The sequence below is a fragment of the Pan troglodytes genome, chromosome 5 (genome assembly GCF_028858775.2).
Source record: "Pan troglodytes isolate AG18354 chromosome 5, NHGRI_mPanTro3-v2.0_pri, whole genome shotgun sequence".
Lineage (NCBI taxonomy): Eukaryota > Metazoa > Chordata > Mammalia > Primates > Hominidae > Pan > Pan troglodytes.
Genome location: NC_072403.2, coordinates 136,506,655 through 136,529,645, shown reverse-complemented (window position 1 = coordinate 136,529,645; position 22,991 = coordinate 136,506,655). Strand labels below are relative to the sequence as shown.

At 34.7% G+C, this 22,991-nt stretch overlaps 1 protein-coding gene and 1 long non-coding RNA gene across 11 annotated transcripts in view; one reads left to right on the top strand and one right to left on the bottom strand.

Annotated features, from left to right (window-relative positions):
• LOC104006968 (uncharacterized) overlaps window positions 1-3,002 on the top strand; it is a 314,849-nt gene extending 311,847 nt beyond the window's left edge. For 3 of the 5 annotated variants that reach the window (XR_010158178.1, XR_010158176.1, XR_010158175.1), the window contains one exon: window positions 1,892-3,001. This is a non-coding gene — a long non-coding RNA (uncharacterized LOC104006968). Of the gene's footprint in view, window positions 1-1,891 lie in introns of all 5 variants that reach the window. The other 2 variants (XR_010158180.1, XR_010158177.1) reach the window with 1 other exon arrangement.
• The window catches only part of NKAIN2 (sodium/potassium transporting ATPase interacting 2), a 1,022,574-nt gene that overhangs the window by 175,396 nt on the left and 824,187 nt on the right, over window positions 1-22,991 (bottom strand). The window lies entirely within an intron of this gene.

Sequence of the window (22,991 nt, the reverse complement as noted above, 5' to 3'; positions counted from 1 at the left end):
TATGATACCTTTTGCCATATTATGATGCAGCATAAATGCACACTTATAAATTATAAAATTATATATTACTTAGTCTGCAGTATTTTGTTACAGCAGCACAAAATAGTTGAAGACAAATTGATACCTACATATTTCCTTTTGTGTGTGTGTGGTAATATAAACGGTATTGTATTTTAAATTTCAAATTCTGTTTACTGGTAGTACAAAGGAAACCAACTGGCTTTTGCATATTAACCTTGTACCCTGAAACTTTGCTGTAACTGCTTACTAGCTACAGGAGTATTTTGGGGGCCAATACCTGTAGATTTTCTACACAGACAATCATTTTATCTGTGAGCAAAAATAGTTTTATCTCTTCCTTCCTCATCTGCGTAACTTTATTTCCTTCTCTTGTCTTGTGTTAGCTACAACTTCCAGTAAAATATTAAGAGGTGTAGTGAGATGGAATAACCCTGCTTTGTTCCTGATCTTAGTAGAAAAGCTTCTAGTTCTCACTGTTAGGATGTTAGCTATAGATTTTTTATAGGTACTCTTTATCCAGTTGAGGAAGTTTCTCTGTCTTAGTTTGCTGAGAGTTTTTTTGTTTGTTTGTTTTTATCATGAATGGATGCTGGATTTTGCCAAATGCTTTTTATACATCTACTGATGTGAGGTACATCTATTGATACGATGTACATCTATGGATATTGTAATTTTTCTTCTTTAGTTTGTGGACATGATGTATTACATGAATTTTGAACCAGCTTTGCATACCTGGGACAAATCACAGTTTGTTGTGGTGTATAATTTTTTTTATACATTCTCTGATTCAATTTGCTATACTGACTGTTATATATTGAAAGTCTTTGCATCTGTGTTCATGAGGGATATTGGACTACAGTTTTCTTTTTTTGTGTTGCCTTTGTCTGGTTTTGGTATTAGGGTGATGCTAGCATCATAGACTGTGTTACGAAGTTAGTGTCTCTGCTTCTATCTTCTGAAAAAGATGGTAGAGAATTGGTATAATGTCTTCTTTATGTGTTTGGTAGAATTCACCAGTGAACCTATCTAGGTCTGGTGCTTTCTGCTTTAAAAAGTTAATAATTGCTGATTCAATTTTTTAATAGATAAAAGCCTATTCAATTTGTCTATTTCTACAAGTTTTTTTAGACTGCATCTTTCAAAAATTGTTCCATTTTATCGTTGTTGTTAAATTTGTAGATATAGAATTGTTAACAATATACCATTATTATCCTTTCTTGTCCATGTATCTGTAGTTATATTCCTGCTTTCATTTATAATATTAGTAATTCTTAACTTCCGTCTTGTTCTTCGCCTAAAGGCCTAATGATTTATTAATCATTTCAAATAAGCAGTTTATAGTTTTGTTGGTTCTCACTACTGATTTCTTATTTTTAATTTTATTGATTTATTTTCTAATTTGTAGTAGGTCTTTCCTTCTGCTTACTTTGGATTTACTTTGCTCTTTTTTTTCTAGAGTGATAAATTGGAAGGTTAGCTTATTGATTTTAGATTGTTTTAATATGCATTCAATGCTATAAATTTCCCTCAAAGCAGTGCTTTCACTACATTCTATAAAATTTAAAAAGTGATATTTTAATTTCCATTTAGTTCAAAATAGTTTATAATTTGTCTTGAGATTTATTCTTGACCCACGTGCTATTTAGAATTTGTTGTTTAATCTCCATGTATTTTGGGATTTTCCAGCGATCTTTGTTTTTTTGATTTCTTCACATTTTTTGGGCAGATTTTCATCATCTCTTTGTAGCATATCTACCACTAATTATTTTCAAATTGACCAATAGAACTGTAAGGACTCATTCAATATTCATTTCTACATGGTCCAATACTTCAGGATCATTTAATGCCTTTTTTGTTTGTTCTTTTTCAGGTGAACTATGACTTGGAATCCTCCAGGCTTCGGCTTCCATCACACTCCATGAACTTGATGCACATAATTTAATGTAGGCCTCCACCCAATATCATCAGTTCTCTTGCATGTTGAACCCCCAGTTTCCTGGATCTGACCAACATGACCTTAATGTTCCTATCAGCTCGACTAAACTTCAAAGAGATTTTTCCTCAATATGGGCCTCTAACTTCCCTTTTCTTAGAGCACTTACTTTAGAAATTTTGCAATTATCAATTTTTTCTCCCTATTTTTGAGATGTAAATTTTCTACAACTCAGGAATGTCTTTCTCAAGGACATGAGAGATATCCCTTTGAAATGTAATTGTGAAAAATGATAGCACCTCTATTTCAATCTGTGTAGGAGAGTAGGAGCCTAACTCAGGTAAGTGACAATTAGCAAACTCAGATTGCCTAAACACATTCACCAACTTCCCCACTAATGTACTCCCTACTGGTTCACGTCAGCATTTAATAATCCTTCTGCTTTCTTTTCAGTGGAGCTGAGTTCAGTCTGTCTCTATACTGCAGTGGTCTTCTCTCCAATTGCAATGGTCTTGAGTAAAGTGTTCTTTGTTTGTTTTACTTGGAGATGATGTCAGTTCAATATTGAAGTCTCTCTTCCCTACTGCAGTAGTTCAAATAAAATCCATCTTGCCATTCTTAACAAGTATTGGTATAATTTCTCTTTAACATTTCTCATGTCTTTCTCTTAATTGGTTTCTTCTCTTGTTTTACAGAGCATGTTAGTCACTGGTTTCTTAAGTCTGATGAATGTGCTTTCATTACATTTTTATATTAATTGACTGATATTTTGGATGGACACATTTACACTGCTTGGTTAAATACTGCTTGGTTAAATATGATTTTCTCTCAGAATCATGTGGAAATTTCTCCGTTATTTTCTAGTTTCTGTTTTTGCAGTTGAGAAGTCCAATATCATTTTGCTTCCCGACATTTTAAAAAAATGTAACCTGTTTCCATTCTTTCTTTCTTTTGGTATTTTGCATCTGTTTTTAAAAAAGCAATGATATATTTCCAAAACCATTGAAGAGTATAAAGGATATTATAATAACGTCATTATACCCACCACCCAGTTTCATTAATCCTTAGGCTATATTTGCTTGAAGTCTTTTTTTTTTTTTTTTTTTTTGACAGAGTCTCGCTCTGTCGCCCAGGCTGGAGTGCAGTGGCACAATCTTGGCTTACTAGACCCTCCACCTCCTGGGTTCAAGTGAGCACGTCTGGCTAATTTTTCTATTTTTAGTAGAGACAGGGTTTCATTATGTTGGCCAGTCTGGTCTTGAACTCCTGACCTCAAGTGGTCTGCCTGCCTCAGCCTTCCAAAGTGCTAGGATTACAGGTGTAAGCCACCACACCCAGACTGAAGTCATTTTTAATAGAATATTTTATACAATATAAATGATGCCTTCTCTGTACTTCTCCTAAATATTACTTTCTTCACTTCTTCTTCAGGGATAATTACTATCATGATTTTAGAATTAGTGTTCACATGGCTTTTTTTTACAGTTTTCCTAAATATTTACATATCCATACCCATTAATAATATAAAATACTACATTGTATATTATTTTTTAGGTTTTAAGACATATATATATACTCTACACCTTATTTTGGTTTCCTTTAAAATATTTGAGGTTTCTTGCTTTTGTTGTTTTGTTTTGTTTTTGTTTTTGTTTTTGTTTTTTGAGATGGAGTCTTCCTCTGTCACCCAGACTGGAGTGCAGTGGCATTATCTCAGCTCACTACAACCTCCGCCTCCCAACTTCAAGCAATTCTTCTGCCTCAGCCTCCTGAGTATCATGGTTTACAGGCATGCACCACCATACCTGGCTAATTTTTGTATTTTTAGTAGAGATGAGGTTTCACCATGTTAGCCAGGCTGGTCTCAAACTCCTGGCCTCAAGTGATCTACTCGCCTCGGCTTCCCAAAGTGCTGGGATTACAGGCGTGAGCCACTGCACCTAGCCTGAGGTTTCTTTATGTAGGAAATACATTCAGCTCCCAGTTCTGAAATTCTCTAAAGGAAGTAACTGGGTGTTTTTGTTGTTGTTGTTGCTGTTTTTCATTTAGCTTGTAGAGCATCTTTGGGCCTTTCAATATATGGGCCCTTTAATTATAGTCTAGAAAATATTATTGCATTATATCCTTAATTTTTTCCTCCCTTCCACCTTTTCTATTACTACAGGAAATTCTGTTAGTCAAACAGTTGACTTCCAGGACTGATCTCTCACCTTCTTATCTCTTCTTTCCCACTGTTTATATTTCTCATTTCTCTTTACTCTGTGAGATTTTCTTTACCAAGTCTTGCGAGTCTAATAGTGAACTATTTTAAAATTTTTAACGTTTTGAACTTCCAAGAGCTAATTATTCTCTAATTGTTCTTTTTATATAGTCTTCTTTTAATTGTGTCTTGGCTATAAGTTTTCTTAGTTCTCTGAATTATCAGAGTTTTAAAATTATATTTTCTACATTGCTTTTGCTTTATTCAAGTTACTCGTCTTCACTAAATAAATAAAAATTAAAAACAATTATTGTCTATAAACAATATTCCTTCCCCTTATGAATGTTTATTTTGTAATGGAGGAGATGGACAACAAATATATAAATACACCAAAATATCTGTGCAGTGATTAATATAATAAGGAAAATAAATTCAAGTAAATAAATAGAATGACCAAGAACTGGGTGAGGGTGAGGGAGTGGGTAACACTATTCTAGATGTAATGGTAAGAAAAGATATCTCAGTATCTTACATTTGAACAGCAGCCAGTGAATGAAGTGAAGGAGTGAACAGAGCAAAGATGAGAAAGGATGAGAAAGAGCATTCCCAGCATTGGGAACAGCCAGTGAGGATGACTTAAAGATTTTCTATTATGTTTATTCTTATCTTTGACTTTCATGTTGGAGCCTTCCTTAAAAGTCTGGTGATCCCTGGTTGTCTTTTCATATTAAATAGGAGGAGCTAAAACTTGATTGGTGCTTTGTTATACATTAGTGTGCTGGTCATTTGTTGTCTCTCACGTAAGATGATGGGGCAGTGCCTTCCAAATGCTCTATGTATAGGAGTCTGTAGGATTTTGCTTTGGGTCTTCAAGTCTTCTTATTATTAGGCACCAAACCACAGCATTTTGGGGCTGAACTGGGAAGGAGCTGGTGGTCTTGCTACATAGTATGCAGTTTTTATTTTTTCAGTATGCAAATTTTAATTTAAACTTCTGTTTAGAAACTGCTGATGCTGACCTGTGCCTCAAGAGGCTTGCCTGTTTGGGGGAGAAGCCTGATGTGGAGACCATAGGAAGAGGCTAAGGCAAGCTACCTGTTCCTTAAACAGATTGTTCAACCTATTCCAGTTTTTGGTCCTCTACCTCACACATTCCTTCCACTTCCAAATCCTGTTGTTAGAGGATGTTACCTGCCAAATTTGTACTTTGGAATCCTCTTCTGCATGTTCATAAGTTTTTGGGTTTTCCTTTCTGCTAACTCACTTGCCAATCCTCTATCTACTTTCAATCTTCTAAAAATTGCTGAAACTTCTTGTCTCACTGTTAATTCCTTAACATCAATTTGTTGCTATTTTAGGATAAAATATAAGTAAGTGTATATCTTCAACCAGCTATCATTAAATGGAAAATTTCTGGTATTATTTTATACTTTCATCTATTTTCCTGTAGACATTTAAACAAGAAGTCTCTGTGTGTATGTGCACATATTCAATGTTTTAACTACAAAATATAAATTTCTTCTTGTAAAACAGACAACATAAGGGTTTTCTTGAAGTCCCCTTTTAAATATAACAGGAATTCCTCAGTGTGATCCGTGCCATGTATATCAGCAGGTTATTTAATTCCTGTATGCTTTGTAATTTTCAGCTCAAAATTATGACTTTTGACACAAACCACAAGTCTCAATGTCACAAAATAAGGTAGAAAACCACAAACAAGCTGGGCATGGTGGCTCATGCCATATAATCCCAGCACTTTGGGGGGCCGAGGCAGGCGGATCACAAGGTCAGGAGATCAAGACCATCCTGGCTAACATGGTGAAACCCCGTCTCTACTAAATATACAAAAAGTTAGCTGGGCGTGGTGCCACATGCCTGTAGTCCCAGCTACTCCGAAGGCTGAGGCAGGAGAATCGCTTGAACCCGGGAGGCGGAGGTTTCAGTAAGCCAAAATCGTGCCACTACACTCCAGCCTGGGCAAAAGAGCGAGACTATGTCTCAAAAAAAAAAAAAAGAAAAAGAAAAAAAGAAAAGAAAAGAAAAGCACAAACAAAATCTTTTACACTCTGGATGCATTCGGGATGTATTCACAGGAAAAACATGAAAAAGGGACTCAGAATTGTTAAGATGATAAAACTTTTAAATCTAAAGAAAACTTTCATAATTATATGTTCACATCAGCATAGTGATAAAAAATCTTGGTGTTAATTTATTTATTCATCTCTCCTAGCAAATCTTCAAAAAGTTCAGATTAAAGGACCCCATTTTTGGTCATGTCATTTCTTCAAAATAACAAGGTCTGATGATGTGTTACATGAAAGCTGTTATTAGCACTAAAATTTGTTTCTGACAGGGCCTGTATGTATTCAGGTCAATGTAAGAAGCCTAATTGCTCAACAAATAATAAGCATTTGATTAAAAAAAAAAGTTGACAAGTAAATGAGAAAATGATACTAATGACATTTCAGAATTTCAATAAAAAGCTAAAATTTACTTTTCCAGCTTATGGTATTTGAAGAGCAAAGCACACATGCATGTAACTGTTATGATAGTAAGTAATGGGGGCTAGATTACAGAGATTTGAAGGTGGAGTGTGAGAGTTGCAATTTAAAAATATGAAATATTTTCTTAGATTTCTGGAGTTTTCTATTACCTTCTTCTTTTAGAATAATATTAAAAATGGATAACTTCTCATTTCTAGGCAGTGTGGTTACTAAAAGGCTAGAAATGCACTCCTTATGAAATGGCAATAAGCCTAGAGTTATCAAGTTAGTTACACAAATATTAATAATTCCTATACCATATGTAAATCACCTTACCAGGCCATAATGATGTGATGTGAATCTATGTAAGATAGTAAGATAGCATATATGACATCATGGGGCTATTGTCTCTTTTGGGAAACTAGGTATAAAAATAAAATATACCGATATAAGAAAGTATTTGATAAGTACTTAATAAGTGATGTGGACAATCTATGTCCAAGAATTCAAATGGTATGGTGCCTGGGAACTCTAGCTGGAACCTGAAAGAGCCAGGCTTAGATAGACCCACAGCCAGGGGAAAAAAGACAATTTTAAGTAAAGTGAAACAATAATCAAAACTATAGATATACAACTTGTATTTCTAAGTAGCAATATGTAGCCTTATACTTATGAGATGGGATTTTGTTAGTAGTAGTATAGAATAGCATTGGAAAGATAAACTGTGGCTAGATTGAAGAGGGACCTAAGTGCCAGATCAATAAATCCTGCTTATTGAAAGGTTTTTGATCAGTAAGAGACCACAAGCACCATTAAATATAAGCCAAGAGTTATTACAATAAAACTAATCTTTCTCTTGTAGGATTGGGTGGGCTGTGCAGGAGATATGTGGTGCAACCAGTACAGGTGCTGTATTTAATAGTAGTCATGAGGAAGTTGGTAACACAGATGCCATTATTATAAATTCTGAGTGCTTGTCCTTAATTATACCCAGACTACTCTCCTGAGTTCTACAAGGACACAGAGAAGCAGAAACTATGACCAGGAGCAGTGCTTTTAATATTTTCAGAGTTAAGAATGGGACCAAGTCAGCATTCTCCTTGCCTTAAAACATACTTATGTTGATGACACTAGAGGAATGCCAAGCAAGTACATTTAAGGGAAAAAAGCAAATTTTAACAAACAAAACGTACCCTGGGAAGTATCAATATTTACATTAACAAAACTATATGCAGTTCATCTTTATGACTGAGAGAAATAGGAAAATCCATGATGAATAACATCCTGTAATTATCAAAGGATGCAGGAGATGGAATAGTGGGGGAGGCTGTATTTGACATGAAGAATCACGTATTTTCATGAACTCTTATTTATTTACAATCAACATATACTGGATTAAATTTTAAGTTATCATCAGAAAGCACTGTTCTGTATTGCACTGCCAATATCTACATGTGGACACTCACTCATAGAAAACCCTGAAAAATTCTTTAAAATTGTTATTAGTCATGGCTTGTTTTCTGCTGGTGAATTTATCATTCTAAGTATAGCATTTTTCTGGTAATACTTGTATAGATCTATGCAAATCCACTTCTACATATAAAACCCCCAATGCTAAAGTTATCCTGGTAGCATATGAAAAGCAGTGAAAGCAAATTATATTGTTCAAGATGCGAGGAAGAACAGCTGAGAAAGTATGGTTTTGAGAAGATAACCAAAATTACAAATATGTTTATTTAACAGGTTGAATGAAAGCTGCCTTTATAGAAATGCAGCCCAGAACAGAAAAAATTTATATCTACCCACTAAAAAATTCAAAGGTGTGATTCATTCCACTATATTGTGAAGGGCGATCAGATATATACTCCTGTTCCTACTTTGTTAGAGTCTTCAACTATGGGTAACTTTGGGATCTGGTTGATTATATATCATAATTCAATATGACACCATAGCTAGGGTTAACTCCAGCTCTTGGTTCCTGACATTAGTTATTCAGGAAAGAGTTTATAAAATATTTCTGTGAGCATGGAAAACATTACAACCATTGCTCTAAAAACATATAAGTAAAGTCCAGTGGTATTTGTCTTTCTAAAAGCTAATCTTTTGGCTGGGTGCGGTGGCTCACACCTGTAAATCCAGCACTTTGGGAGGCTAAGGCAGGTGGATCACCTTGGGAGTTTGAGACCAGCCTGGCCACAGTGGTGAAATCCCATCTCTACTAAAAATACAAAATAAAATAAATAAGGCTGGCATGGTGGTGCACACCTGTAGTCCCAGCTACTCATGAGGCTGAAGCAGGAGAATTGCTTTAGCCCAGGAGGCGGAGGTTGCAGGGAGCTGAGATCTTGCCACTGCACTCCAGCCTGGGCAACAGAGCAAGACACTGTCTCAAAAAAAAAAAAAAAAAAAAAAAAAGCTAGTGTTTTAACAACAAAATGTATTTCTTCTGATTATGTGGAAAGATTCACTAAAGATATAATGTAAAATATTTAAAGTTCATTGCTATTATATGTTTTAATTATTTCTTGCCTGAAAACAGGTTTCTCATGTCCATGTACCAACAAAGGCCATTATTTCATTTTTCCAAGTCTTATCCCGACTGCCTTCTCGGTCCAGATAAATGTTTTATGTTGTCTGTCATTGGTCTATCCCTTTTGCATTCTGAGTATTGCTACAAATATTGCATTTTTATGAAAGCCTCCTTATAACTTCCTATTAACATTCTGCGTATCTCTCTTCATTTGAATTAATACTTTGAGTTACCCCTTCTCAACAGCTTTTCCTGATTAATTCCATTCCTTTTCAAACCTCACAGTGTTAGACCTGGTACCTCTTTATATGTACGAATAGCAACATTGTCTTAGTCAGTTGCTTTTTTCTTAAGGGTACAGGAACATGTTAAACCCAATATGTTCACAGTTCCTTCTCAAGAAGTGCATATCAACTCTCAACTGCACAGGAAAGTTTGCTGCTAGAATACAAAGAATTTTGTTTTAAGGTGATCCTTGTAATTCACTGAAAGGTAAAAAAGGAAAACAAGGAAGAAAGATGGAAGGAAAGAAGAAAGGAAGGATGAGAGGGAAGGAAGGAAGGATAGAAATGAAAAGAAAAAATAGGAAACGGGACAAAAAAATTCAATAAGCAAATCTCCATGCTATGTTAAAGTTCATCGAACTTCCAGGCTCAAAATCTCAATTTTATTTTCCACCTCTAAAGTTAGAACTCATCAGCTATGAGTGGGATCTAAGTTTGGCAAAATGAGTCTTCTCTCTTTCACGCCTTTACTAGCAGATGCTAGAGGCAGAATTTTCTCAGCTGGTTACGATAATGAAAGATCAACTTCTCACTGACTTTATAGTTTTCAATGTACTGAATCCTTTTTGGCAGAGCTTTTCCTGCTGTTTTCTCACTTTCCTGTTTGTTCCCTCCCCACAGGTATCTTTTCCCATATTGTGAGTGTTCCTTTCCCTAAGAGCTTTGAAAAGTTAGCTGCATTCACTCTAGAGGCTCAGTTTTCAATGAACAAGTTAAGTATTTCCAGAGATGTTACTGCCATTTAAGAACTCACCTGAGGCCACAATTTTACTAATTTTAAAAGCATATTTATGTGAATTTTTAATTAGCATGAAGGCACAGACATGCTGAAGATATTGAAGGCTTAGAGACATTTAAGAAACAAGGCAATGTCCTCCTCAATAGTTCCCCACCATTACTGCCAGTCACTATTGTCCCTGAATAGGAAACCCACCCCTGGAACTGTCATTATCATTTTTCGATAGTCAGAAATTATGACTCGTATAGTGTCTGTGCTTGGCTCCAGAAATTAGTTTTGCTTCTATTTTCAGTTGACACATAGTAATTGTATGTGTTTATAGGATACAGAGTGATATTTTGATTCATGTATCAAATCAGAATAATTAGCATATCCATCACCTCAAATATGTATCCTTTGTGTTGGAGACATTCAAAATCCTCCTTCTAGCTATTTGAAAATATACAATAAATGATTGTTAACTAAAGTCACCCTGCAATGCTATAGAACATTGAAATTTATTCCTCCCAACTAGCTGTAAATTTTAATTCATTAACCAACCTCTCCCTATCCTTCTCTCCCCTGACTCTTCTCAGTGTCTAATAATTGCACCTCTACTCTCCACTTCTATGAGATCAACTTATTCAGCTCGCACATACGAGTGAGAACAAGTAGCATTTAACTTTCACTGCAAACTCATCCATGTTTTCATGAATGACAAGGTTTCATTCTTGTACTGAATAGTATTTCGTTGTGTATATTATATATACTTTTTTTTTTCTTTACGGAGTCTCACTCTGTTGCCCAGGCTGGAATGCAGTGCCGTGATCTCGGCTTACTGCAACCTCTGCCTCCTGGGTTCAAGCAATTCTCCTGTCTCAGCCTCCTGAGTAGCTGGGACTACAGGCACACGCCACCATGCCTGGCTAATTTTTGTATGTGTAGTAGAGACGGGGTTTCACCATATTGGTCAGGCTGGTCTGGAACTCCCATGCACGTTGGCCTCCCAAAGTGCTGGGATTTACAGGCATGAGCCATCGCACTCCCAGCCTATATATACCATATTTTCGTATCTATTAATCTTTTAATAGGCATTTAGGTTGATTCTGTATCTCCACTATTGTGGATAGTACTGAAATAAACATGGGGGTGCAGATATCTCTTTGATATACTAATTTCCTTTCCTTTTGGTAATACCCAGTAGAAGAATTGTTGGTAGTTCTATGGTTAGTTTTTTGAGGAAACTCTACATTGTTTTCCACAACGGCTGTACTAATTTACTTCCCACCAATGGTGTATAAGAGTTCCTTTTTCTTTGAATCCTCACCAGCATTTACTTTTTACCTTTTTGATAATAGTCATTCTAACTAGGGGTGTGGTGATATTTCATCGTGGTTTTGATTCACTTTTCCCTGATTATTAGTGGTGCTGATTATTTTTTCATATGCTTATGGGCCAATTGTATATCTTCTTTTAAAAAGTTTCTATTCAGATTCTTTGCTTATCTTTTTTTTTTTTTTGACGGAGTCTCACTCTGCCCCCAGGCTGGAGTGCAGTGGTGCAATCTCAGCTCACTGCAACATCCACCTCCCAGGTTCAAGTGATTCTCCTGCCCCAGCCTCCCGAGTAGCTGGGACTACAGGCGTCCACTACCACGTCTGGCTTTTTGTATTTTTATTAGAGATGGGGTTTCACCGTGTTAGCCAGGATGGTCTCAATCTCCTGACCTTGTGATCCACCCGCCTTGGGCTCTCAAAGTGCTGGGATTACAGGCGTGAGCCACCGCGCCCGGCCCTCTTTGCTTATCTTTTAATTGAATTATATGTTTTTTGCTGTTGTTGTTGTTGTTGCTAAGTCGTTTGAGTTCTTTGTACATTTTGGTTATTAATCTCTTGTACGAATAGTTTACAAATATTTTCTCCCATCTACTGGTTATCTCTTCACTCTTTTGGTTGTTTCCTTTGCTGTGCAGAAGGCTTTTAGTCTGACATACTCCCATTTGTCTACTTTTGATATCATTGACTGTGCATTTGAAGTCTTACCCATAAAATATTTGCCTTGACTTATGTCATGAAACATTTTCCCTATGTTTTTCTAATAGTTTTATAGTTTCAGGTGTTACATTTAAGTCTTTCACCCATTTTGAGTTGATTTTTGGATATGGTGAGAGAGAGGGGTCTAGTTTCATTCTTCTGCATACAGTTATCCAGTTTTCCCAGCACTATGTATTGAAGAGCCGATTCTTTCTCCAATGTATGTTCTTGGAACCTTTGGCAAAAATCTGTCAGCTGTGAATACATGGATTTTTTTCTGGGTTCTCTATTCTGTTCCACTGGTCTATGTGCCAGTTCTTGAACCAATACTATGTTTTGGTTTTGGTTACTATACTGTAGCATATATATTTTTTAAGTTAGATAGTATGATGCCTTCAGTTTGTTTGTTTTCCCCAGAATTGCTTTGAATACTTGAGGTCTTTTGTGGTTCCATACAAATATTAGAATTGTTTTTGCTATTTGAAGAATGTCATTGATATTTTGATAGGAATTGGATTGAATTTATAGATTGCTTTGGATATGATGGTCATTTTAGCCATATTAATTCTTCCAATCTATGAGTATAGAATGTCTTTTTATTTTGGGGGGTCCTCTTTAATTTTTTAAATCGGTGTTTTACTGTTTCATTGTAGAGATCTTTCATCTTTTGGCTGAATTTATTTCTAGGTATTTATTTTTGTAGCTATTTTAAATGGATTGTGTTCATAATTTCTTTCTTACCTACTTTGTTCTCGTTGTTTAGAAATGCTACTAATTTTTGTATGTTGATTTTATATCTTGTAACTTTAGTAAATTTATTAATTCTAAGAGACATGTGGTGGAATCTTTAGGTTTTTCTAAAGAAAAAATAATGCAAAAATTTATTTTCTAAATAAAAAATAACACAAAAATGTTATTTGCAAAGAGGGACAATTTGACTTCCTTTTTTTCCAATTTGGATGCCCTCTTTTTCTTTCTCTTATCTAATTGCTAGACATTTTAGTACTATATTGAATAAGAGAGGTAAAAATGGGCATTCATATCTTGTTTCAGTTTTTTAGAGGAAAGGCTTTTAGCTTTTCCCAATTAGGTGTGATGTTATTTGTAGTTTTGTCTTATATTGCCTTCATTCTGTCAAGGTATGTTTCTTTTATACCTAATTTGTTGAAAGTTGTTTTATCATTAAGCTATGCTGAATATGATCAGATACTTTTTCTGCACCTACTGAATCGCGTGGTTCTTGTCCTTACTTCTGTTGATATAATGCATCACATTTATTAATTTACATATGTTGAAATTTCCTACCATCCCTGAGATAAATCTTACTTGATTATCATCTATTATCTTTTAATGTAATGTTATATTCAGTTTCCTAGTATTTTGTTGAGGACGTTTGCATCCATGTTCACCAGATGCACATAAATGCATAGATGAACATATTTTTGTGTCATTTTCTAGTTTTGGTACCAGGGTAATGCTGGCCTTGTATAATTAGCTAGAAAGAATTCCTTCCTTTTCAGTTTTTGTGAAATAGTTTGATAACTGGTTTTAGTTCTTTAAAAGTTTGGTAGAATTCAGCAGTGAAGCCTGGCTTTACTTTGTTGGGTGACTTTATTATTGATCAATCGTATTACTTTTTATGGGTCTGTTTAGGTTTTCTATTTCTTTCTTGTTCAATTTTGGTAGGTTATATATGTCTGGAACTGTATCTGTTTCCTCTAGGTTTTTCGATTTGTTGGCATAGAGTTTTTCATAATAGTCTGTGCTCCTTTGTATTTTTGTGGTATCAGTTGTAATGTCTTCTTTTTCATTTCTAATTTTATTTATTTGGGTCTTCTCCCCTTTTCTCTTAGTCCGCATCATGGATTATTGATTTTGTTTTTCTTCTCAAGAGAGCAACTTTTCATTTTGTTGATCTTTTGTATTTTGTATTTATTTCATTTAGTTCTGTTCTGATCTTTATTTCTTTTCTCCTACTAACTATGGGTTTAGTTTTCCTTGCTTCCCTGGATGCTCGAGGTACATGGGTTATTTGAAAACTTTCTCCTCTTTTGAGATAGCCATTTATTGCTATGAACTTTCTACTTAGTATTGCATTTTCTGTAACCCATAGGTTTTTGTATGTTGTGTTTCCATTTTCATTTGTTTCAAGATTTTTTTTTTCTTCATTGACTCATTGGTCATTCAGCAAAATGTTGTTCAGTTTTCATGGACATGTATGGTTTCCAAAGTTCCTTTTTTTTGTTATTTATTTCTAGTTTTATTCTATTGTGGTCTGAGAAGATACTTGACATGATTTAAATTTTTAAAAATTTGCTGAGACTTGTTGTGTGGCCCAACATATGCTCTATCCTGGAGAATGTTTCATGTCCTGATGAGAAGAATATGTATTCTGTAGTTATTACATGAAATGTCCTGCAAATGTCTGTTATGCCTATTTGCTGTATAGTGCAGTTCAAGTCCAATGTTTCTTTGTTGATTTTCTGTCGGGATAATCTGTCCAAGGCCGAATGTGGTATTTTGAAGTCTCCAACTATTATTTTATTGGAGTCTACTTCTCTCTTTGGCACTAATAATATTTGCTTTATGTATCTGGGTGCTCCATTGTTGGGTGCATGTCTATTTATAATTGATATGTCCTTTTGCTGAATTGACCCATTTATTATGATACAATGACCTTCTTTATAATATTTTATGATTTTTACTTACTGTCTATTTTGTCCAAATATAGCAACTCCTGCATGCTTTTGGTTTCCATAGAATATATTTTTTCCATTTATTCACTTAGAATCTATGTGTGTCTTTACAGTTGAAGTTAGTTTCTTGTAGGCAGCAGATAGTTGAATCTTGTCTATATCTCTTAATTGGGAAACCTAAACTGTTTACGGTCAAGGTTGTTATTAATAGGTGAGGAGTTACTCCCATCATTTATTAATTGTTTTCTGGTAGTTTTGTATATTCTTTACTCTTTCTTCCTCTCTTATTCTTTATCTTTGCCATTTGCTGGTTTTCTGTAGTGATAGCATTTGATTCTTTTCTCTGTCTTATTTGTATATCTGTTCTACCAGTGAGTTTTATATACTTTTGTATGTTTTCATAATGATAGATATTATCCTTTAAGTTTCAGATAAAGAACTCCCTTAAGCATTTTTTTGTATGGCTGGTCTGATGGTAATGAATTATTCAGTTTTTGCTTCTCTGAGTAAAACTTTAACCTTCAATTCTGAAGAATAGCCGTGCTGTGCATAGTATTCTTGGCTAGCTCTTTCTTTCTCTTTCTTTGTCTTTTTTCTCTTTCTTTCTCTCTCTCCTTCCTTCCTTCCTCTTCTTCCTTTCCTTTCCTTGTCTTTTTCTTTTCTTTTTTCTTTCTCTCTTCTTTCTCTTTCTTTTTCTTTCAGCACTTTGAATATATTACCTCATACTATTCTTCTGACCTGTAAAATTTCTGCTAAAAGATCTCCTGTTAGTCTGAAGGGGATTCCCTTATATGTGACTTGAATTTTGTTTGTTTGTTTGTTTGTTTTTGCTGTTTTTAGAATTCTCTCTTTGGCTTTTGACAATTTGATTGTAATATACCTCATAGAGAACACTTTTGGGTTGATTATATTTGGGAATCATTCAGCTTCTTGGATCTGGATGTCTATATCTCTTCTAAAACTTGGAAAATTTTTAGTTATTATTTCATTAAATAGGTTTTCTATGGCTTTTCCAATCTTTAATTTTTCTAGAATTCCCAAAATGCAAATATTTGTTTACTTAATTGTATCCCACATGTAACATAGGCTTTTATTATTCTTTTTTTGTGTGTGTGACTGGCTTATTTCAAAAGACTCGTTTTCAAGTTCAAAAATTCCTTCATTGCTTGATCTAGTCTATTATTGAAGTGCTCAATTGTACTTTTAATTTTATTCACAAAAATCTTCAAATATGATTTCTGTTTGGTTTTTTATTATTAGATCTATTTCTGTTGAATTTCTCAGTCAGATCATGAATTGCTTGCCTAATTTTGTTTAATTGTCTATCAGTGTTCTCATGTATCTCACTGAGTTCCCTTAAGATAATTATTTTGAATTACATTTTAGGCATTTCAATATATTTTCTTTTACTTGAGGTCTGTTAGTGGCTGTGTTTCTTTGGAGGTATCATGTTTACTTGCTTGTTTATGTTTCTTGTGTCTATACATTGATATCTGCACATCTGGTGAAACCGTTATTTTTTCCAATTGTATGGAGAACATTTTCTAGGAAATTTTTTTTTTTTCCCCTGTAGATGTATCTATGGTGTTCATTGGGTAGAGTGCTTTGGCTTTGGTTCTGTGTGAGCACAGTAGTATACTCTCCTTATGATTTCTTTGGCTGTAATCAATGTTAGTGGTGTTTGCAAGTGCTTCTGTGGCCTAAGCTATGGTTGTTTGTGGAGGCTGTGGCATATCTTTGCTGGGGAAGAGTTGCTGAAAAAGCTGGCTCTCAAGCGCCTGAGGCACATGCATGGTTGTGCAGTGACTCTGCCAGTGGAGGAAGCAAGGTTGCTGGTGGTAGTAGAGGTAGGCCCTCAGAGGACTGGTCCTCGGGCTCTAGGTGCCATCAGTTGTAATGTGGTGTGCAAGGGTACTGGGCTCCAAAGATTTTAACTTGTCAATAAAATTGAATTGAAACCTGATCTCATTTTGATACATAGTTTAAAATGTCTCTTGGTTCAGTTTGTTTCCAGAGATGCTAATAAAGTTTTATGACCTTTTCCATGTTTATTATATTCTCTGGAAGAGAATAATTTACGGAAACATGACCACAAGATGGTAATAACAAGATAGAGATGAACCAAGTGTTGATGTTATTGATGATGAATTTCATGGTCATTTTTTAGTTATTAAGAATGGCTATAATTGGAGAAGAAATGAAATACTAATTAGCAATAAATTTATCTGTAAAATCTCTATAAATCTTTTCATTTTAAAGATTACAAGTGTATCTCCTACTTCATTATAAGTCTGCAACTTATTGTTAACTTTGAGGCAATGTGTACTACAAAAGAAATAAAATAAAATTTATGTATTCATTACCTAGTGTATGCTACAACAAAATTAGGAGGTAGAGATTATTATTCTTATTTAACAGAAGATGAGAGTGCACATATAACTGCATCAAGTTATTTTTATTAAGGACAAGACTAGATTTCAAATCAATTATTCTCTGACTTCCCACTGTACTTTCTTGCCTCTCAAGGAAATTCCCTTTGTCACCCTATCAATCATTGCCAAATCACTATATTTGGTATTTTGCAGAATTTCTTTTAGGAAGAAGCACTAGAATAGAAAATGGTGGACACATAATTCACATAATTAACTTCAAAAAAAAATTTAATGCTTTTTAGAAACCTACCCAGCACCATAAAAGACCTTGATGTGTCCTCTTAGGTAGTTTTCCAATTCTAAGCCAAAATTAATTGTACCTTGCATTTACAATAGAGTTACATTTGTCATGCATTTGGATGAAGAAGCTTTTAAAGATACTTTAGTTGTACTTTATTCTTACAAGAGAATTTTTAAAAGTAAGATTTGTCTCTTGTCTTGTTTTAGCCTGGCAAGGACATAGATCAATACTGCTTAGAATTTGTGGGGACAAATATAAACTTCTAAGTCTAAATAAAACACTTTTAAGTATATGTATCTATTTCATTTGGATTGTTTCCAAAGGAAAGCTCTTTGCAGCTTTTATAACATACAAAGCCAAGAGGCTACTGGTGGAAAGGTCACTGTACAAAAAGAATGTTAAGAAACAAAGAAAAGTACTCATTATCAGTTTTAAGGAACACTTTCAAGAGGAGGGGGTATTCACTCAAGAAGTATAAGGAAAAATAGAATTAGAAGTTTAAGGCACAAATATTGGGAAAGAAACAAACAAACAATTCAATCATTTCGTTGCAATGGTAGCAAGATGAGGGTAGGGATGGGGGTGATGGGCAAAATAGCAGCTCATTCTGTAACAGTAATGGTGCTGATATTGCAGCAGCATTAGCCATAACTTATGCCTTCTTATTTAAAATATACACTTCCTTCCTACTCATTTTTATTTCATTTTGTCTATACAAACAGATCATTATCTATCAAGATGTTTTTCCTGTGTATTGATGATCCTCGCCTCAAGCGTATAGAAAGTGATTTGAGAAGTCTTGTGAAAAGAATTACCTTAATAATTTTAATTAAAATGTGTGTTCACAGCTGTAATCAAATTAGCTATCTGAATTTACACTATTTAAATGTATGTCATTATCACCAATATGAAATTGGAAATCACATGGAGAAAAATATTGTGATATAATTTTAATTTATATGTCAATTTTGTTAACCTACCTCAATGAAGAAATAATAAAGTAACCACCTGTTTTCCTGCGGTGGACATAAGGAATTGTGTGACACCAAATCTCATACACTTACTTAAGGGATCTTTTACAGTTGTCTGATCAGACTCTTTCGGAGTTTTTATTTGAAAACAGACACTGATTAAACTACATCCTGACTCTGTGTCCGGGGTAGTTGTGAGATCTAAAAATTATGTTAAATGGGGAACCTCGAGAGCATTTCTGTTGGACTGTCTGGTGAAGAAAGAAATAAGTGGAATCCTCACAATTAAAGAGACATCAAAAGTCTGAGGGATCAGACTCCTTTATAGTTAACTCCTGGGAGTTTGCCAAAGAGTCAAGCTGAGGACTTTATCTGGACGGTAAATCAGACCAGTCACCAAGCATTAGAGCTGCTCCCTGGTAGAAAAAGCGGTGTGCTGAGTAGTGAATTCATTCAGCTTGTGTTCAAGCAAAGGCTGGATGGTCCTACAAGAGAGAAGCCTGCACTCAAAGACCTGTATAACCTCTTCCTTCAAAATGATCTTGTGATTATAAGACAGAGACTAACAATCACATATTATATAATTTTTTTTGTTGCCTAGGTTTATTCAGTACCACTTAAATAGAGAGGAAAATGTAAACTTCTCAGGATATCAGTCTATCTATCTAGTTCACACAAAATAACAGAAAAATACACTATAATTTTAAGTCTATAAATTACTGGTTTATTCCCAATTGTTAGTAATCTGCCTCCATTGACAACTACTCATTTGAGCTCTTAAATACTGCACTATGCTGTATTTGACAATGATTACATATAAATTCTCAGCATCAAGGCACTTTGAGAATCTCTTTAGAAGTATCAAAAACACTTAAACACTCTTGTGAAATGGAGCAATTTTAATAATTTTTCACCGATCAGTGATTGTTCACAGCTAGAACCAAAGGAATGACTCAAATTTACACAATGAATCTGAAAAGATTCCTACAAAAAATTCAAGCAATTTAAGCATTAATCATTAGAAAAATTTAAAAAGCTAGTTACATTTGTAGAATACGGCTACATTATTTTGAGTAATTTTGTACTTTAAAAATTCAGTCACAAAAGAACTAAAATTTGTTGTAGCTCCAAGGCTAAATTCAAACTTGACATGTCTGACTCCTTTCACTCTAAAATGCAGTAATTAATTTTCCCTGGTGCTACATTGTTACTTCGCGTGGACTGAAGGTTTAGTTTTTATTAACTGTATAATTTGATTTCTCCCCAGTTGAGTCCATGTTAATCATTTTCCATAAAGAGAGATGTATGAGCCTGTCTAAAATCACTAAAAGTAAGAAAAAAGGAAAGAGTAAAAATATTTCATGTTTAGGAAATTTTGAAAGAGCTCCTGTAATTCATAGCAATCACTTTTTTTTAGTCTAAATAATTCAGGTAATTATGTAATTTCTCTGCTCTATTTTACAGTGCAAACTAAGATAGTAGGACTGGTGGGAAAAGTAAAAGACTATGAGTGAGAAGACTTAAGCTCATGACCATGGCCATCATTCTCTATATTGCTTTTTCATTCTGTATTACAGAGAAGTTAATGACCATCCTTTTCCAAGTAATTGAGTACCAGAGAAGTAAAAGGGAAATTCTTACCTTTAATACGATGAATTTGGTCTTAGTGCTAAAGCTTTGAAGAATCTTAATGAGATTTGTGACCATGTGTAATGATTAGCCATTTTTTATCTGAATAATCCTTCCTTTGACTGAGGACATTAGTATTATTGCCCAGATCTTGTTTCTTAGCCACTCTGCTTTATAACTTTCTCACAGTATTCCCCTCACTCCCCAATCCTGAAGTGTATGGAGCCTGGATTTATTTGCCTGTATATACTTCTAAATACCAATACTGGCTTACCTGCTTTACTTTAAACCTTCTTCTCTCCACTCTACTCAACACCCCAGACACTTCCCATGCAATTGCAGTACCTGTGTAATACCTCTTCCTATGCCAACTGTATTCCTGCCTGTAACTTAGTGCCATTGTGATTTGGCTTCAGATCCTGGGCCTTGTAGTCCTTCACTACCCAACCACTTTCCATGGCCAAGTGCACACCAGCATAGAACCTAAAGTCTAAATACATTCAACAACTGCTTACTAGCATAAGTATCTCTTGGATATGACAAGTATCTAGTAGAGCTTCTCAATTGATATTTATCAAGTTAATAGGATTTATACACTTAAAATAAAAGTACTGTGGTCATATGAGCTCTGCCCCTTCATAAATTGGTTTAACGTTTCTTTTTGACTAAAATGGGTTTCTGGAAAGCAAATTATTTTTTATAGTTTCTCTACATTGGGAAAAGGTTTTGGTGGATATCAGATTTAAAGTATAAACAAAGAGTGGCTAAAAGAATTGAATAAAGAACTTCTTGTATTCTAAAATAGTTTTACTTCTCTTAAGCTCAAAAGCACTTATTTTCTTCCTCAATGTAAAGAGACAACAATATTTCTCCTGTGTGCATTGATAAATTATTCCTCCCCAGGGGCCTCCTTCCAAAATCTTGATATACTAGTTTTTGGGGGCCTAATTTTAGATGGGAAATAGTTTTGAGTATAAATCTGGGGGCTAGTGGATTCCAAGAGAAATAATTTCAGAGCCTTCTAAAGGCAACAGCTAAACTGTCTATCACTGGGTTAGGAAAGTACCTAAAACTGCATTGCAAAAATAAGTTTTTGGTGCAGAAGTACCTGAAAGTGGAAGAAGGACTGTCCTGGTTCACTTCTGATCCCCTCACCTCTGCAGGATAATTATACCCCTGGGGTTTAATTCTTAGACTCAATAGAGGAGGGGAAATGAAAAGGTACTTATTTCTCACTCTTCAGGTTTTTCAGAGATGAGAAAGAATTTCCATTTCATTCCTCCTCAGGGAAAAAAGATGGGAGAAATATACCTCCTGCTTTTCTCTTTCCCATCACTTAGCCCCACCAACTCCACAATGCAGGACTGACTTGATGGATAAGTGCAAAAAAGACTGGGCACACTCAGCTCATTCACACTTTCCCTCTTACTTTTGAGCTAGCTGATCTGTAGAATGCACACACTCCTTGGGGTAGAAACAGACACATACTATATCTTTTTTGTAGTAATATTTGTACAGCTATTTTATAAAGATATGTTTATTATTTTATATTGCTATTCCTTATAAAAAGATATACAACTCAACAGAATTTATGCCTGGAAGCTAAATAATACTGACCTGAAGAAGAGGTATGGAAACAAGTGGCCCAAGGAAGGAACTGGAGAGAAATCTGTAATATTTCAAGGACCCAGCATATCTATTTCCCACTTTTGAGGAATGCTGAATTTGGGACATGAAATATCTTTTTATTACTAATTAGATTATGAATGTAAACCTTATACTAGATGGATCAACAGAACCAGTCAGATTTCTCTTTTGCCTTGATTGACAATAGTAAATCCAGATAAAATAAGTTGTATATCACTAAAACATCTATCCCCAAGTGACTTAACTATTTTAAATACATCTCCATTGCTTGGAACCTGAAAGAGTCTATTTCATTAAAGTTAACTAAGATTATATTTCTTCAACATAATGAAGACAATCATTGTGGGGGATGAAATAACTAAGACATGATCATAGCCTTCAAAAACTTTACAGTCTGATATTTAGTCAAACAACATAAGTAATTACATCTTAGGGTAGAATATATCTATAACCTTAGGAAAGATTTAAAAAAAAACACTTAAAGGTAAGGTCATGTCTGGTTGAGTGATCATGTAAGACTTAACAGGAGAGTTGATTTGTTAACTAAACCTAAAGGAACAGAAAGATTTAAGTAGAAGGAGATGTAAGAGGGAATTGTGGACAAAGTTACAATAATGAACAAAGGAATACAGAAGGGAAACAGGAAATGGTGAGTAGCTCTGTGTGGCTGCAGTGTTTCACATGTATGTGTATGTGTGTGAAAGTGTGAATGTATGAATATGCGAATGTGTGTGTGAACACGTGTGTATGTATGTATGTGAATGTAAGTGAAAAATGCATGTGAGTTTGTGCGTGAGTGGTTATGTGAATGTGTGTGAACAGGTGAGTGTATATGAGTGTGTATGTGAGTATGTGAATGTGTGTGAACCTGTGAATGCATGTGAGTGTGACTGACTGTGTGTATTTATACCTGCTCCCTGGAATGTCACCGTGGGGGTGGTGAGGTGAGTGGGATGTGCAATAGGAAAGATGAAAATCATGGGACACTAAAGCTGAAATAACTAAGACGACTGAGTACCTTAGGACCAGTATGGTATCCTTCTGAGTATGATACCCACAAGAACTCAGAATTTTGAGTTAACACCGTCAACGAAGCCAGCTAGGATGACTAAGAATTCAGACTTGCACAAAGAAAAATGAAGGATGGAAAAGTAAGGTCTGTTGACAACTTCA